Source organism: Pseudophryne corroboree, chromosome 1 (genome assembly GCF_028390025.1).
Source record: "Pseudophryne corroboree isolate aPseCor3 chromosome 1, aPseCor3.hap2, whole genome shotgun sequence".
In the NCBI taxonomy this organism is placed as follows: Eukaryota; Metazoa; Chordata; class Amphibia; order Anura; family Myobatrachidae; genus Pseudophryne; species Pseudophryne corroboree.
The window spans coordinates 949,845,492-949,864,654 of NC_086444.1; the positions used below are offsets into that span (position 1 = coordinate 949,845,492).

Here is a 19,163-nt window from a genome sequence, read left to right on the forward strand (position 1 = left end):
TGCCTGGTGAAAATACCAAAAAAATCAGCTCTTCGGTGTGGAAGTATTTCACCAGAAATGCGGACAACAGGTGTCAAGCCGTGTGTTCCCTTTGTCAAGCTGTAATAAGTAGGGGTAAGGACGTTAACCACCTCGGAACATCCTCCCTTATACGTTACCTGCAGCGCATTCATAATAAGTCAGTGACAAGTTCAAAAACTTGGGCCGACAGCGGAAGCAGTCCACTGACCAGTAAATCCCTTCCTCTTGTAACCAAGCTCACGCAAACCACCCCACCAACTCCCTCAGTGTCAATTTCCTCCTTCCCCAGGAATGCCAATAGTCCTGCAGGCCATGTCACTGGCAATTCTGATGATTCCTCTCCTGCCTGGGATTCCTCCGATGCATCCTTGCGTGTAACGCCTACTGCTGCTGGCGCTGCTGTTGTTGCTGCTGGGAGTCGATGGTCATCCCAGAGGGGAAGTCGTAAGACCACTTGTACTACTTCCACCAAGCAATTGACTGTCCAACAGTCCTTTGCGAGGAAGATGAAATATCACAGCAGTCATCCTACTGCAAAGCGGATAACTGAGGCCTTGACATCCTGGGTGGTGAGAAACGTGGTTCCAGTATCCATCATTACTGCAGAGCCAACTAGAGACTTGTTGGAGGTACTGTGTCCCCGGTACCAAATACCATCTAGGTTCCATTTCTCTTGGCAGGCGATACCGAAAATGTACACAGACCTCAGAAAAAGAGTCACCAGTGTCCTAAAAAATGCAGCTGTACCCAATGTCCACTTAACCACGGACATGTGGACAAGTGGAGCAGGGCAGGGTCAGGACTATATGACTGTGACAGCCCACTGGGTAGATGTATGGACTCCCGCCGCAAGAACAGCAGCGGCGGCACCAGTAGCAGCATCTCGCAAACGCCAACTCTTTCCTAGGCAGGCTACGCTTTGTATCACCGGTTTCCAGAATACGCACACAGCTGAAAACCTCTTACGGCAACTGAGGAAGATCATCGCGGAATGGCTTACCCCAATTGGACTCTCCTGTGGATTTGTGGCATCGGACAACGCCAGCAATATTGTGTGTGGATTAAATCTAGGCAAATTCCAGCACGTCCCATGTTTTGCACATACCTTGAATTTGGTGGTGCAGAATTTTTTAAAAAACGACAGGGGCGTGCAAGAGATGCTGTCGGTGGCCAGAAGAATTGCGGGACACTTTCGGCGTACAGGCACCACGTACAGAAAACTGGAGCACCACCAAAAACTACTGAACCTGCCCTGCCATCATCTGAAGCAAGAAGTGGTAACGAGGTGGAATTCAACCCTCTATATGCTTCAGAGGTTGGAGGAGCAGCAAAAGGCCATTCAAGCCTATACAATTGAGCACGATATAGGAGGTGGAATGCACCTGTCTCAAGCGCAGTGGAGAATGATTTCAACGTTGTGCAAGGTTCTGATGCCCTTTGAACTTGCCACACGTGAAGTCAGTTCAGACACTGCCAGCCTGAGTCAGGTCATTCCCCTCATCAGGCTTTTGCAGAAGAAGCTGGAGACATTGAAGGAGGAGCTAACATGGAGCGATTCCGCTAGGCATGTGGGACTTGTGGATGGAGCCCTTAATTCGCTTAACAAGGATTCACGGGTGGTCAATCTGTTGAAATCAGAGCACTACATTTTGGCCACCGTGCTCGATCCTAGATTTAAAGCCTACCTTGGATCTCTCTTTCCGGCAGACACAAGTCTGCTGGGGTTGAAAGACCTGCTGGTGAGAAAATTGTCAAGTCAAGCGGAACGCGACCTGTCAACAACATCTCCTCCTTCACATTCTCCCGCAACTGGGGGTGCGAGGAAAAGGCTCAGAATTCCGAGCCCACCCGCTGGCGGTGATGCAGGGCAGTCTGGAGCGACTGCTGATGCTGACATCTGGTCCGGACTGAAGGACCTGACAACGATTACGGACATGTCGTCTACTGTCACTGCATATGATTCTCTCACCATTGAAAGAATGGTGGAGGATTATATGAGTGACCGCATCCAAGTAGGCACGTCACACAGTCCGTACTTATACTGGCAGGAAAAAGAGGAAATTTGGAGGCCCTTGCACAAACTGGCTTTATTCTACCTAAGTTGCCCTCCCACAAGTGTGTACTCCGAAAGAGTGTTTAGTGCCGCCGCTCACCTTGTCAGCAATCGGCGTACGAGGTTACATCCAGAAAATGTGGAGAAGATGATGTTCATTAAAATGAATTATAATCAATTCCTCCGTGGAGACATTCACCAGCAGCAATTGCCTCCACAAAGTACACAGGGTGCTGAGATGGTGGATTCCAGTGGGGACGAATTGATAATCTGTGAGGAGGGGGATGTACACGGTGATATATCGGAGGATGATGATGAGGTGGACATCTTGCCTCTGTAGAGCCAGTTTGTGCAAGGAGAGATTAATTGCTTCTTTTTTGGGGGGGGTCCAAACCAACCCGTCATATCAGTCACAGTCGTGTGGCAGACCCTGTCACTGAAATGATGGGTTGGTTAAAGTGTGCATGTCCTGTTTATACAACATAAGGGTGGGTGGGAGGGCCCAAGGACAATTCCATCTTGCACCTCTTTTTTCTTTTCTTTTTCTTTGCGTCATGTGCTGTTTGGGGAGTGTTTTTTGGAAGGGCCATCCTGCGTGACACTGCAGTGCCACTCCTAGATGGGCCCGGTGTTTGTGTCGGCCACTAGGGTCGCTTATCTTACTCACACAGTCAGCTACCTCATTGCGCCTCTTTTTTTCTTTGCGTCATGTGCTGTTTGGGGAGGGTTTTTTGGAAGGGACATCCTGCGTGATACTGCAGTGCCACTCCTAGATGGGCCCGGTGTTTGTGTCGGCCACTAGGGTCGCTTATCTTACTCACACAGTCAGCTACCTCATTGCGCCTCTTTTTTTCTTTGCGTCATGTGCTGTTTGGGGAGGGTTTTTTGGAAGGGACATCCTGCGTGACACTGCAGTGCCACTCCTAGATGGGCCCGGTGTTTGTGTCGGCCACTAGGGTCGCTTATCTTACTCACACAGTCAGCTACCTCATTGCGCCTCTTTTTTTCTTTGCGTCATGTGCTGTTTGGGGAGGGTTTTTTGGAAGGGACATCCTGCGTGACACTGCAGTGCCACTCCTAGATGGGCACGGTGTTTGTGTCGGCCACTAGGGTCGCTTATCTTACTCACACAGCTACCTCATTGCGCCTCTTTTTTTCTTTGCGTCATGTGCTGTTTGGGGAGGGTTTTTTGGAAGGGCCATCCTGCGTGACACTGCAGTGCCACTCCTAGATGGGCACGGTGTTTGTGTCGGCCACTAGGGTCGCTTATCTTACTCACACAGCTACCTCATTGCGCCTCTTTTTTTCTTTGCGTCATGTGCTGTTTGGGGAGGGTTTTTTGGAAGGGCCATCCTGCGTGACACTGCAGTGCCACTCCTAGATGGGCACGGTGTTTGTGTCGGCCACTAGGGTCGCTTATCTTACTCACACAGCTACCTCATTGCGCCTCTTTTTTTCTTTGCGTCATGTGCTGTTTGGGGAGGGTTTTTTGGAAGGGCCATCCTGCGTGACACTGCAGTGCCACTCCTAGATGGGCACGGTGTTTGTGTCGGCCACTAGGGTCGCTTAGCTTAGTCATCCAGCTACCTAGGTGCAAATTTTAGGACTAAAAATAATATTGTGAGGTGTGAGGTATTCAGAATAGACTGAAAATGAGTGGAAATTATGGTTTTTGAGGTTAATAATACTTTGGGATCAAAATGACCCCCAAATTCTATGATTTAAGCTGTTTTTTAGGGTTTTTTGAAAAAAAACACCCGAATTCAAAACACACCCGAATCCGACAAAAAAAATTCGGTGAGGTTTTGCCAAAACGCGGTCGAACCCAAAACACGGCCGCGGAACCGAACCCAAAACCAAAACACAAAACCCGAAAAATTTCAGGCGCTCATCTCTAATATTTGGGGCAATTTATCAAAGATATCTTGCTGGGGCAGTAGCTTCAATAACAGGCTGCTCAGGCAAACATCTCTCATTTTCACTTCACTGCCTCTTCTGAAACAATATATTTGGTGGTGCTATTTACTGAAAACCTACAAAGAGGACAGAAGTTGCAGGAGAGCGATCACGAGATCCCTCTACTGAAATAATGCCTCTATAGGCACAAAGTGACTAACACCATCTTTTACACTTTTCGGAGCTTGGTAAATGAGGACTACGATCTGCAGCGCTATTTAGCCATTTGCATTAGATCTATTGTTTAGGTGATTGTTAAATCAAACTAATACTTAAAGTCACGCATATTACCCATGATTTAACTAAAGATGAGCTTAATCAATAGTATTATTTTTTACCTTTATTTATATAGCGCCACATGTGGCACTCAGCACAGAACAGAAAACAAACAACAAACATTACAAGTAAACAAATAACATTACAATACAGTAACACTACAACTCTCAACACTGCATCTGATAGCCTGGATCGTAAAGGTGTGCAGGAGGAGTATTCAGTGGAACCTGTGCCCATTAGCATGGATGCAAGTAACAGGTTTAGAGTCACTGAAAGAGGTGCAAGGAGTGTAATAATGGGGCAAAGAGCACAAGGAGGAGGTCCAAGTGAAGTGAGGTCCAAGTGAAGTTCTTTAGCAAGAGTTGTAGGTAATGAGAACATGAGGGAAGAGGGCTCTGCTCATTAGAGCTGAAAATCTAGAAGGAAGGGGGCAGACAGATGGGTGAGCCAGAAAAAGGGGAACTGAGGGCAAGAAGCAAAAGTGGAGAGATGACAGATGAAAAAGGATTACGAAACTACAGTATAGGGAAGTGGTTAAGTGGATTACTGGTATGCTTTTAAGAACAGGTGGGTTTTCAATGACTGTTTGAAACTATACAGGCTTAAAGGCAGCCTGATAGAAAGGGAGATTGTTCCAGTGGTATGGAGCAGCATGGGAGCAATCCTGGATTCTGGAAAGTGATGTTATCAGAGCAGAAGAAAAGTGGTGGTCATTTGCTGATCAGTGAGGGCCGGAGGAATGATGAATGGAGATGAGATTTGAGATGTAGTTGGAGTCAGAGAGGGCCTTATAGGTGGGAGCGGGGAAGACCTGTAAGGAGAAGTTTGCAGTAGTCGAATTAAGAAATGATTAGTGAATGGATAATAGTTTTGCCGGCATCCTGGTAGAGGAAGGGTCTGATATGAGCAATGTTGCAGAGCTGGAAGCAACAAGATTGACAAGAGATAGAATGTGGGGGACTAAGGAGAGGGAGGAGTCAAAGATACACAGGCAGCGAATGTGGGACACAGGTGAGATAGTGATAAAAGAGTGATGGAGAGATCAGAAGGGAAGTAGACCCTAAATGGAGGGAAAACAATGAGTTCAGTTTTGGCCATGCTGAATTTGATAAAGCATGAGGACATCCAGGCAGAGATAGCAGATAGGTAACTGGACACCCAAGAGAATAGGTAGGGGGAGAGATCAGAAGACGAGAGGTAATGATTAGTGTAATTGGCAAAGAGGTGATAAGGAAAACTAAAAGTACTGATGAGTTCATCCATGGAGGAGGTTTACAAGGAAAAGAACAGAGAGCCAATGTCAGACCCCTGTGGGACTCCTATGGGAAGGATGGATTGGGGAGGAGGGGAGGAACCAGAGTTGTCCCCCTTGATAACCACAAATGAACATTGTAACACTGGCTCCATTGTTCTCTCACTCTACATTTAGTACAGTATAACTTCCTTCATATGGACAATCTTATATCTTTCAATGGTACATTGACCTGTGCTGCTTGGTGAACACAGGTTCAAGAGATTACAAAATTAAGCTGTATTGCTCATATTTACCTTTCCTACCATGACCTCTCACCTTCTCTCCTGACTCATATCTCCAACTGTCTCTGGGGGTTATTCAGAGTTGTTCGCAAACCAAAAAAGTTAGCAATCGGGCAAAACCATGCTGCACTGCAGGTGGGGCAGATGTAAAATGTGCAGAGAGAGTTAGATTTGGGTGGGCTATATTGTTTCTGTGCAGGAAAAGTACTGGATGCTTTATTTATACACTGCAATTTACATTTCAGTTTGAACACCCCCTACCCAAATCTAACTTTCTCTGTACATGTAACATCTGCCTCACCTGCAGTGCAACATGATTTTGCCCAATTGCTAACTTCTTTGGTATGCTAACAGCTCTGAATAACCCCCTCTATGTTAGCTCTTCCATGTCCAGGTGCTTTCTTAAACTTAACATGTCTAAGACTGAGCTGATCATCTTCCCATTCTCCCACATAACCTCACTTCCCACAATTTCATTATTTATTGATGGCACAACCATCTCCTCTAGCTCCCAAGTGTGCTGCCTTGGAGTTATCCTTAACTCCTCCCTCTTTTTCAAACCACACATTCAGTATCTTTCTCAGTTCTGCCATTTCCATCTCAAAAATATTCCAAGGATCAGACTCTTTATCACCCTGGATGCTACTAAGAACCTCATCCTTTTACTGTTCATCTCCAGTTGGATTATTGTAATTTCCTCCTATCTTGCCTCCCTGACTACCGCCTCTCTCCACTGCTACTCAGTGCTGCTGTCTCGCTTTTTTTCTTCATACAATGTGTTCCTCCCCTCTCCTACAAGCCCTACATTGGCTTCCCTTCCCCTTCAGAATTCAATTCAAGCTTCTCATGCTCACTTACAAAGCCCTCACCCACTCCCATCCCATTTACATTTCTGACCTCATCTCCCTTCACACTCCTGCCCACCCTCTTTGTTCCACAAATGAATGCCGCCTCTCCTGCCAACTGATTACTTCTTCCCACTCCTGCCTCCAAAATTTTGTCAATGCTTCTCCCTACCTCTGGAATTCCCACCCTCTACCAATCAGGCTGTCCACCTCTCTACAAAACTTAAAACAGGCTCTCAAGACCCACTTCTTCATCAAACCCAGCCATATTCCATCCTAACTCCATCTGTGTCACCCTTGTCTGTCTGCCCCTTGCCTTTAGAATTTCAGCTCTCACAAGCAGAGCACTCTTATCTCATGTTTTTTGTCTTCCATTACTTTATCATTTTCTCCCCTTTCCCTACAATGGCTTCTAACCAGTGGTGGCTCCAGAGCAGTTCAAAATAATTCAAATAGGTGAACCACACCAACTGCCACTGAGTCCCAGCCTTTGATGTTTGCCAGTGTTTGGGGTGGCAGTTGGTGTGGCTCCCCATTTAAATTTTTGACTGCACTGCAGCCCCACCTCTGGAGCCACCATTGCTCCTCACCCTTGGTGCTTACTTGAGTGTTATGATTTCTGATGCAACAATGTTTTAAACTATGCAATCGTTTTACACTGTAAAGTCGTGTACACACGACGCAATGCGCTGTTTGCCCAACACTGACTATTCAACGGGGCCGGAGCCTGGCCCCGCTGATATAGTCAATGTTGGGCTTCATGCGCAGTCTATTTTTTCTTGCAATGCCGATTGCGCGGGACCGCGCATCAGCATCGCAAGCTGTGTACAATATGCATTAACTTTCCTTACGATTTTGACTATATAGTTAAAATCATAAGGAAAGTCAAGTGCATATCGCACTGTGTGTACACACCTTAAGTCACTGTTTTCTTGTTTCGCTCATTTGTTTATATAATTTGTTAGGCACTGTGGAACAAAGAAGAAGAAGAAGAGAAGAAGAAGAAAAGAAGAAGAAGAAAATTATTTGTGCACTCTTCGGAGTACAATGTTTGCATCACTGTACTCTACCTAAATGCTGATCTGACTTGGAAACCACCTTGTTCTGTATATTTCTATAGTGGAATATACAGCAAGCATATCAGACTTCCTATGTGTGAGTGATTACAAAAGTTTGTCTGTTTTGGATTTATTTTTTAAATAAGACATTAATTGCATATTTGTTGTACTGTGCTTTCACTTGGATATGGAAAGTAAAATTCTTTTTTTTAGCCTCTTAAACTAAAATGACAAGAGGACCATATTTTATACCTCAATGTACAATTTTGTGATGCTCTAGATACTGTGTGAAATTATTTTGGGTCTTGCCTGCCGCCAAGTAAACTCTATATTATTTTATTTCAGCTATACAAATACACATACATTCAATCAATCATACAGTATGTAAAATAACGGCTGTGGATTATTAGATCTACACTAAAAAGGTCTACAGTCAATAGGGTAGATATGCATTAGGTCAACAGGATCAAAAGGTCAACAGGGTCAAAAGGTCAACAAGAAAATGGTCGACACAAAAAAGGAGACCAGTGGTTCTCAAATTTTTTTGAATCACGGCTCCCTAGGGTATCAGAATTTTTTTCACGGCACTCCCGAGGCCAAAAGTTTCTTAGTGAGAAATTCAGAAAAAAATATTAAATTAAGTAAATTGTGTTGATATAACATACTTAGGGTCAGTTGTGTGGTGAGGGACAAGATTTGCTTCTGTTTGTCCACATATGTTATGACTGGCAGCCACCAGCACTGGTTTTGCCTATTACATTGACCATAAATAATTTGAATTGGTCCTGGACCACCAATCCTAGGCACCCTGCAATTGTCCTGAGGCACCCCAGAGAGCCACGGCACACAGTTTGAGAACCACAATTTTTAGTTTTTTTGGGGTGTTTTGTCACTTTTCTGCCACAAACAAGCCCCATTAGTGTACTACACACCCAGTGCGGTTACACTGGGAGGTTTGTTTATGTTGAAACAAAAAAATGAGGACATAATTAATACTGTCTTTATATAATTAATACTGTCTATATATCTATACATGAACAGCAGAAGGATGACTTTAATGAGTGACATATTTCTATGATGCTGTTGCTTGAGCAGGGTGCATCATATACTAAATTAAAGGTCTTGGCCTGTAAATTTGCAGTAATATATTGTCATTCTAATAGGTTGCTTTGTTTCAGAGTTATGTGGCAACTGCGCGCCTGCCATGTACAATGCATCACCTTTGTGGTCTGGAAAATGTGACTGTTGGTGAACTCTTCCTGTGCACCTGCTGCTGCAGGGTGACCTGGAACATGTGACCTGCTGGGTCATGAAGCAGGTATTTTTCTGAATTTGACTCCAAAGTGGGTGAAAAGGGATAAAATGTTCTGCCCTGCAAACCTTTGTCTGGTTGAAACCAGGCACATCAGCTACTGTATTAACCCTCTCTTTATATATATATGGAAAAAGCAAATAAGATCAGAGCGACCATAGGTGGAAAAATACTTTAAGAGACTAAGAAAATTTCTTATAAAACAATGCAGGGTTTATTTACAACGAACGTTTGAGACAATTGAACATAAAAAATATAAACATAGAAAAAGAGGGCAACATGCATAAAATGCTGTTTTTTAAAGGAAGTCAGACCAGACGAAACGCGTTGGTTGATTCCTGCTACTATTGTAATCCTCAATTAAGCTGCTTTTTCTTTATACAGAACTTTTTATCTATTTATATCTCTATACATAACTTTAGACATATAATTGTCTCTAGAGCTTCTCATTTTCTAATACATGTATTTTTAGCACTATTTTTTATTGCTGTCTTTTATATGTCTTATGGAAAGTTTTTTTTTAAAAATTCGCAACCGTTTTTTTTTTTTAAAAACAGCATTTTATGCATGTTGCCCTCTTTTTCTATGTTTATATTTTTTATGTTCAATTGTCTCAAACGTTCGTTGTAAATAAACCCTGCATTGTTTTATAAGAAATTTTCTTAGTCTCTTAAAGTATTTGACCACCTATGGTCGCTCTGATCTTATTTGCTTTTTCCAATTTTTACCCATCCTGCACACGTACAAGTGCAGGTTTTACTTAAGATCTAGCAGACGCCCCATAAAGAAAGGGGAGTGGCATATAGGGACTAGGTATTCTACTGGGGTATACTCGTAATCGATGTACTGTGAAAAATTACTGTCTACTGCATTTTTGGCGCTGTTAGCTCACCATATATATATATATATATATATATATATATATATATATATATATATATTTGTGAATGAACCGCACAAACACCAAGTATCTTTTATTAGTCCGTGGGTGCTCGGTTAGCACAATTGAATACACAACAGTCCTCACCATGAGGCTCCAGCCGGGGCTATGGTTAGAAAGAACCAGCACTCCATGCAGCAAATTGAGGTAGCTTTTAATGTCCTTATTCTGGTCAGGATTGCATTCCCCAGGTTATGTCGAGCTTCAAGGCTGATAAGTAGTTGTACATATTTCATGTTTGCTCATATGTGACTTGTCTAAAGAATAAGGACATTAAAAGCTACCTCAATTTGCTGCATGGAGTGCTGGTTCTTCCTAACCATAGCCCCGGCTGGAGCCTCATGGTGAGGACTGTTGTGTATTTATATATATATATATATATATATATATATATATATTACTGGGCAAATGTTGTAGGCAGGTGTGGGAAAAATGCTCTGTAAGAATGTTTTCAAAAATAGAAGTGTTGTATCAATTAAGAAAATGCAAAATGAATGAACAGATTACAAAATCGAAATTTAAATTAATAGTTTGTGTGACCACCCTATGCTTCAAAACAGCATACATTCTTCTAGGTACACTTGCACACAGTTTTGAAGGAATTCAGCAGAGAAGTTATTCCAGACATCTTGTAGAAGTAACCACAGATCTTCTGTGGATGTAGGCTTGATTAAATCTTTCTGTCTCTTCATGTAGTCCCAGACAGACTCAATGATGTTGAGAATAGGGCTCTGTGGGGGCTACATCATCACTTCCAGGACTCCTTGTTCTATTTTATGCTGAAGACAGTTCTTAATGACAATAGCTATAAGTTTGAGTCATTGTCCTGCTGCAGAGTAAATTTGGAGCCAATCAGACGCCTCCCTGATGGTACTGCATGATGGATAAGTACCTGCCTGTATTTCTCAGCATAAAAGCACAAAGAAATGGGCAATGTTGAAGACCGTAGATGCAGTGATCAGCCAAGAAAACTTAATGCATCAGATGAAAGACACATCATGCTTACTTCCCTTTGAAATTGGAAGATGTGCAACAGTGCTATCAGCTCAGAACTGGCAGAAACTAGAGGAACCCAGGTACCCATGTGTATGCCTAGCTGCAAAAATCCACTGTGTGAAGTCTCTGCACAGCCCAGGACTTACTCCTACAGTGCGATGAAAAGAGGCTGATCGGGGCCGGAGCTGATGTCATACACCCTCCCTGAAAATGCTTGGGCATTTATCTGGACACTCCCAATAATCGCTCAGTTACCACCCACAAATGGCCTCCTCCTGTCAATCACCTTGCGAACGCCTGTGCAATCGGATTTTTTGCACCATCCCGTCACTGACCGGTGATGCCCATTGTTAGTTGGTGTTGGATTGTCAGTGCTGCCTGAGACCTGAAGGAGGTACAGCTTAGTAGGGGGAGCTTTATATCAAAAACCCCTATACACTTTGTTATGTACCTTCCCTAGAAGGTTACGTTTGGTATGCATGTTTTTTGCATTTTAATATCTTTTTAACAATAAAAGTTGATGGTATGCACTGTGGTCTGTCCACCTTTTATGTTTTGCATGAATTCATCTAAAAGAGGTCATTAATATTAAAGGTGGAACAGGAACCAGAAAAATATTGTGAAATAAGTGATTTCTATCATCACTCGCCTGGTTGGATACATCTAACAGGTTTTGCCCATTGGGACTGTATATTTACCAATTGACTGAACTTTAAGAACTCAAGTTTTTGACTTTTATAAATCCATGTTCTAAGGTATCTTAGAAAAGTGCGCAAGAATCCTTCTTTTTTCCCATTGTTAGTACCTGATCTCCCGCTGTGCAAAAACGCACATCAGCGATCAGGTATGAATAATACCCTATATACAGTTTATAAATAAATAAATATATATATGGCTGGCTCACTTCAAGTCTGCACTTCACTTTTATTTAAAGGGGTGGTATGGTAAGCCTATATACTGTATTCATTAGATAGATAGATAGATAGATAGATAGATAGATAAAGTAGCACTCACTCCATAATCCAATCGCTGTGGTGCCCCTCAGGCCTTGTCCATCGCTGAAGCCAGTATAAAATAGAAAAAACAGTGCACTCACCAGGCTTCTTATTCCATGTACTAAAAATAAATTTTATTCTGTATATCAATATATATAAAGAATAAAATGGATTTTCCATACATGGAATATGAAGCCTGGTGAGTGCACTCTTATTTCTATTATGTGTATATATATATATATCTTTTCTGCACATCCCTGATTAAAAATCACCAAATTTCCAGTAGTATATACTGCTGCACCTGTGTACAATGCCCACATGAACCCTTTGGCTCATATATTGTTTATAAATCTGGCTCTGGTAACCTGGTACTAGCCAGTGCCTCCTGAGTCATTTACCTCACTGCACGTCCCTGGACTGTGTGTGCATAAGAGGCTGTCTGTGTATAACATATGTGGCTATGGGGTGTATTCAATACCTGTCAGGTCTTTTCCGATGGAAAGGATCCGACAGGTCAGTATTCAATGAGCAGCCAAATCCGGATTTGGCCACTCCCGACAACTCTGGGGAGTACCTGGGGAGGCTGGGGAGGTAGATGACGCTCAGACCCCTGTGCAGTCACGTTCAGTGGCTGGGTCCTCTATGCTGAGCACCGGTGGCCATCCGTGCTGCTGCTGCCACTGCCATGGTGCTGCCACTACACACCCGTCCCCGCTCCTCTCCATGGTGGTCTCCGTCCCTGCTCCTCTCCGTGGTGGTCTCTGTCACATGCTCGCCGTGTCCCGCTCCCCCGTCTCATCTCCCTGATTCCGACAATGGCAATCCGACTTTAAAAAAAAGTCAGATTGACATTGTCGGAACCGTGGCCAAAACCTGTCGGGTTGGGCTGTGGAACACGTGGATCCGCAGCTAACCCGACAATCCACGAGGTTTCCGACAAGTCTGGAATTCCTGACTTGTCGGAAAAAATGGGCAGCATTGAATAGATCGGAACCCCTTCCGACCTAAACCTGTCGGAACTGCCGTCTTTCCGACAAGACGGCAGTTTCCGACAGGTATATAATATACCCCTATGTGTAGGGGCAAATTGGGATGGAAAACTGGCCTGTGAAGATTATTGAAGCAGCTCTAATGGGGTTGGAATCTATTGTGGAGGTGGAGTCTGTTGAGGGGCGAGATTTCTCCTCTTAGGGTCTGATTCAGAGTTGGGCTGTCTGAGTATGGCCTCCAATGTGAGCAATTATATGTCTCTATACGTAACCACTTTCAGCAACACACACATACTATGTTATATCTGCATCTGATTAGCAACTCCCTGTAACCACACAGGAATACCCAGCACATTTCTAATACACTTCTTGGTGTGTGTGTGTGTGTCCCACTCTGTACTGCAACTCTGTACGAACACCATTGCGGTGCATGCATGCATGCATGCATGCATGCACGGTGCAACTCAGATGCAAGTGCAGATGAAAAACATTGCACAAGAAAAAAATAAAACACATTGGCACCCATAGGAAAAGACACACACATTGGCCCCCACAGAAATCAATAAAACAAATTGGCCCCCACAGGGAAAAAAAATAAACGTATGTTTGCTATTACAAGTTGTTTCAAACTTCCACTGCTGTTTTTAAAGGCCCAGTGACACCAAAGGTTTTATAGTTCTTGGCTGTAACATCTATATATTCATTTGTGTATTAACATTTATATAGCACTAGCATATTCCATTGCACTTTCTTTCAAAGTTGGTCAGGGGCAGATTGGGAAATGAAAGTGGCCCTGGAAAAAATTGTAGAAGTGGCCTCACATGGGCAGCAAAATATGTATATCGTGTAACCATGGAGGCAGAACCACCCCTCACATGTCAACAGACAAAACAAGCCCTGCATGTACTGTACATCGGCCCACCAGGGATCTTCCCTGGTAGTCCTGTGAGAAAATTGCCCGTGTGTGTGTGTGTGTGTGTGTGTGTGTGTGTGTGTATGTGGCTGTCTGTGCATATGTGTGTCTGTATGTGTGGCTGTGTGTGTTGCTATTTATGTGTGGCTCTCTGTGTATATGTGACTGTGTGTGTACATATGTGGCTGTGTGTTTGCATATGTGGCTATGGGGGTCATTCTGAGTTGATCGCTCGCCAGCTACTTTTAGCAGCCGTGCAAACGCATAGTCTCTGCCCACGGGGGAGTGTATTTTCGCTTTGTAAGTGTGCAAACACGTGTGCAGCCGAGCGGGACAAAAAAGTTTTATGCGGTTTCTAAGTAGCTCTAGACTTACTCAGCCCTTGTGATCACTTCAGTCTTTTTGGTCCCGGAATTGACGTCAGACACCCGCCCTGCAAACGCTTGGACACGCCTGCGTTTTTCCAAACACTCCCTGAAAACGGTCAGTTGCCACCCACAAACGCCCTCTTCCTGTCAATCTCCTTGCGACCGGCTGTGTGAATGGATTCTTCATAAAACATAAAACCCATCGCCCAGCAACGATTCGCTTTGTACCCGTACGACACGCCTGCGCATTGCGGTGCATACGCATGCGCAGTAGTAACATGTTCGCTGCGCTGCAAAAAACGTCAGCGAGCGATCAACTCGTAATGACCCCCTATGTGTGTATGTGTGACTGTGTGTGTGTGTATATGTGACTGTCTGTGCATATGTGGCTGTGTGTATATGTGGCTATGTGTGTGTGTGCTATTTATGTGTGTGGCTGTGTGTTTGTGCCAATTTATGTGTGGCTTTGTGTACATATGTTGCTATGTGTGTGCAGTGGTGCCAAGAGACCCCCTCTTGGGCCCGGGTACTATTTACCCGGGCCCATGGTTGATAGAGGAGCCAAGCCGGGACCCAAGTCCCCGCCCCCTTACCTGGCAGCATCAGCTCTTCTCCTCAGCCTAGCACATGCTGCTGTGTGCTTTGCTGCAGTGTGGCCAGGGAGGCGCTTAAAGTATTATTTTTTCTAAGTGTGCAGGGCCATGCCTCCTGAAAAGTACTTGGGCCCAGCTAGGCTCTCTACTGCCCTGTGTATGTGTGGGTGTTCTTGGCAGCCCTGGGTGCATGTGGACACATTTCTAGTGACAAAGAGGGATATACAGCCATGCTAGCAAGGGGTCCTGTATGTAATACAGGCAGTTGGGATCTCAACAGCTGGCATCCCGGCGGCGAGCGCTCACTGCACTTGCCATGCTTGCCACGCTATTATATTCCCCCTCAGGTGGTGGCGTGGACAACCACCCAAGTGGGAATATGGGGCTTTGTTTGGGATTCTGACTGGCAGCATTTCGCCGGTTGATCGGATTCCCGCGTCGGTGTCCTGACTGCTGAGATCCTGACAGCCAGTAGGTTTACTGCATCCCCTAGCAAGAGCTAATATTTTAGAAGAGAAAAAGCAACTATCCAGTATCTCATCTCCAGTATGACAAACTTAAGTTAAGGGTGTTTGAGAAAACAAGTTTTGTCCTCAGAGTAGTAGCCTACTCACATAAACGAATAGGATCAAAAAATTATCAAAAAAGCACATTAGTAGTTGTACTTTTTTTCAAGGTGCAAGCAAGTGCAGATATCAATAGGTGTAGAGCAGCTAGATCGTATTCAGTGGTGCAAGTAGAATTTTTTCTTAGTAGTACTGATAGTCAATATGGTCATGGTCACGTGTTATGAGGGGGCATGGCCACACAAAACTAGGGGAGTGGCTACATGAAAATAGGGGCATGGCCACATTATGCCACACACCGTAATGCCCCTTACACATTATGCCAAACACCATAATGCCCATAACACATTATGCCACACACCGCAATGCTTATTACACATTATGCCACACACTGTGATGCTTATTACACATTATGCCACACACTGTAATGCCTATTACATATTATGCCACACACAGTTATGCCACTGACACCATTTTATGTCCCACACACAAAAATGCACCTTACAAATTATGCCCCACAGTAAGGCTTCTATTTACTAGCTGCCAAGGGTTTCATGATATCGTCTCCTAGGGGCACCAGTGTTCCTGACACTTCTTGGTAACACTATATATATCATGGCGTAATTATACATTTTGCACCCCCCCATGGCATTTTAGTGTTGCTTATATACATAATGCCCCCTGTAGTGCTGTTTACATACATAATGCTCCCTGCAGTCTTGCTTATATGCATAATGCACTCCTATAGTGCCGCTTACACATGCAATGCTCACAAACAATGCCCCCTGCTATGCTACTTACACGCATAATGCCCCACTAGTGTTGCTTACACACATAATGCCCCCTGCAGTGCTGCTTACACACATAATGCCTATAGTAGGACTTACCACCCTACATGCTCATTGCCAGGTGTTTCTTGTTCATTGCCAGGTTTTACTAGCTTTTTGCCAGGTTTTACCTGCTCATTGTCAGGGGTTACTTGCTCATTGCCAGGGGTTGCATGCTCATTGTAGACAGAGACCCTGTGCCCTGCATACCACCACCATATTTCTTAATGGTACTCCATACCACCCCGTACCACCCTACTTTCAGCACTGCTGTGATACAGCAAATGTTCTCTTAAATGTATACAGAGGCGTAATACCCGATCCCGGTCAGTCGAGATGCTGACAATCACATAACCGACACCGGCATCTCAACATCCAGAATGCAGACAGGGGACAGAATCATTAATGTACCTCTCCCCTACCCCTTACCCTAACCCTACGATAGCGGGGGTAGCAGCTAGGGCTAACCCTTACTCTAGTGCCTAACTCTACCCCCCCGGGTTCTAACCCCATAACCCAAACCTTCACCCTGATGCTTACCTGCAGAATATCGGCGGTCAGAGTTCCGCTGCCAAGATTCCAAGTGGTGTCAGGAATCTGGCGTATGTAAAACATGGCCGCATCACGTATATACAGTATGTAATTTGTAGTCACATGCAGCATATGACAGAATCAAGTTCTGTCAGTGACCACTCCCTTTTCTAAGTTATTTTGGTTTACACTGCACATGGCTGACAATGCTAATTTTACTTGTAACAGAAAGTATTTCCTACGTAAGTGTTGTTACCTTTTGGTCAAAGTAATGATTTAAACACATTTCTTTACATTATAGTCTCCTGGTTCCTCCAACAGAGGATTGCGAAGCCTACATACAACTTGTGTGCATAGAAGCCTGAAATTAAGTAAACCGTTTTACATTAAAGCTTTTAATTACAAAATTCAGGCACGATCACTGTCCCTGACTAAGAATACAAAAAGCCCACAACATAGAGAATAGTTTCTAATACAGTATGAAATCCCAATAGACCTTAAACATGGTTATCCTGTTGCCTTTGCTAAGTATATTTTTTTAATATGGAATATATGAAATTGTAAAATTGCAGCACAGCTTTTGGTGATATATATATATATATACATATATATATATATATATATATATATATATATATAGACAGACAGAAACACTTTTGTGGTTTGGCACTGTAGATGAAAAAGTCAAAACCGTACAGAGCCATCTTAACATATGGGCCCAGTAGACAGATGCCAAGGGACCCACAATCCCACAATTTTTGGGGCCTTCAAGCAGGGCAAGCTGGGCTGGGGAGCATTACCCCTCCTGACTGTTGCCTCTGGAACTTCTTGGAAGTCCTACAATACTGTTAAGATGGCCCTGAATTGAGGGTGTCTTGCTCTTTAAAAAGTGTGGAACAACTCTCTTCTGTATGGAGCTAAATAGCCATGTAGAAATTAATAGGTGGCACTCCACGGATTTAGGTAAATGGGTGTATTAAATATACAAAGTTACAAAGCCATAGGCCGATGTTTCAAGCCCACTAGGGACCTTTTCATCAATGTCTGCATGCCCTGATGAAAATTTCCCTAGTGGCTTTAAAACATCAGCCAATGGCTTTCTAACTTGATATATTTAATACACCCATTTATCTAAATCTGTAGCGTACTACCTATTCTTTTCTACAGGGGCTACATAGCTCCATACAGAAGGGAGTTGTGCTACAGTATATATATATATATATATATGTATATTGAAATGTCATAATAAAGCAGCACAGCTCTGTATTTTTCGTACAAGACAAGAGGAGTTTTTCCTTTCTTTTCCTTTCTACTAAGGATACCTGCATGTATATATATATATATATATATATATATATACACACACACACACACACACACACACACACACACACACACACACACACACACATCAATAAAAATGTTTTTGCACTCCTTACATTGCAACATGGTTTGTCCAGGTGCTTATTTAGCATTTTTTTTTTTTTGCTTTGTTCCCAGAATCAACGTTCATTGACTGCATTTTACAAAGTCTAAATTGACTTTCAATATTTAAAGGATAATCATCAGATGTTTAAATGAGTTTTCCATATATAGAGCAGGGGCAGATATACTAAGCCTTGGAAAAGGTTAAAATGGAGAGAAATAAACTACCAACCAATCAGCTCCTGTTATTTTTCAAACACAGCCTGTATCATGGCAGTTAGGAGCTGCTTGGCTGATACTTTACCTCTCTCCACTTTACCACTCTCCAATACTTAGTGCATCTCCCTCATAAGCAGTAGTTAAAAATGAATCTATCACTAATTAGAGAGATGTTATTAAATCATTGTTACATTTTGTAGAAATATAGCATATATATTGAATGTACTGCAGGTTCATTTGTTCCCTAGAACTCATTGATTGAAATGAGGTCCCTGAGTTAAATATCACATTTGCTCTTACATACTGTAAATCCCCTATGTTACAGCTAAGCATAAGGGAGGGTAATTCAGACCTGATTGTAGCAGCAAATTTTTTAGCAGATGGGCAAAACCATGTGCACTGCAGGTGTGGCAGATATAACATGTGCAGAGAGAGTTAGAGTTGGGTGGGTTATTTTGTTTCTGTGCAGAGTAAATACTGGCTGCTTTATTTTTACACTGCAATTTAGATTTCAGTTTGAACACACCCCACCCAAATCTACTCTCTCTGTACATGTTATATCTGCCCCCCCCCCCCCCCCCCCGCAGTGCACATGACTTTGCCCAACTGCTAACAAATTTGCTGTTACGATCAGGTTTGAATTAGGCCCTAGGTGTAACACAGAAGCTACACTGTAGCTACATTTATACGTATTACATATGAAACAAGATGACTTTTGTTCTACTCATTATTTGCTTTCTAGAG

The 19,163-nt window shown here is 43.4% G+C and overlaps 1 protein-coding gene across 1 annotated transcript in view; it reads right to left on the reverse strand.

Annotated features, from left to right (window-relative positions):
- Positions 1-19,163, reverse strand: part of ANXA10 (annexin A10) — a 154,594-nt gene that overhangs the window by 135,013 nt on the left and 418 nt on the right. The window lies entirely within an intron of this gene.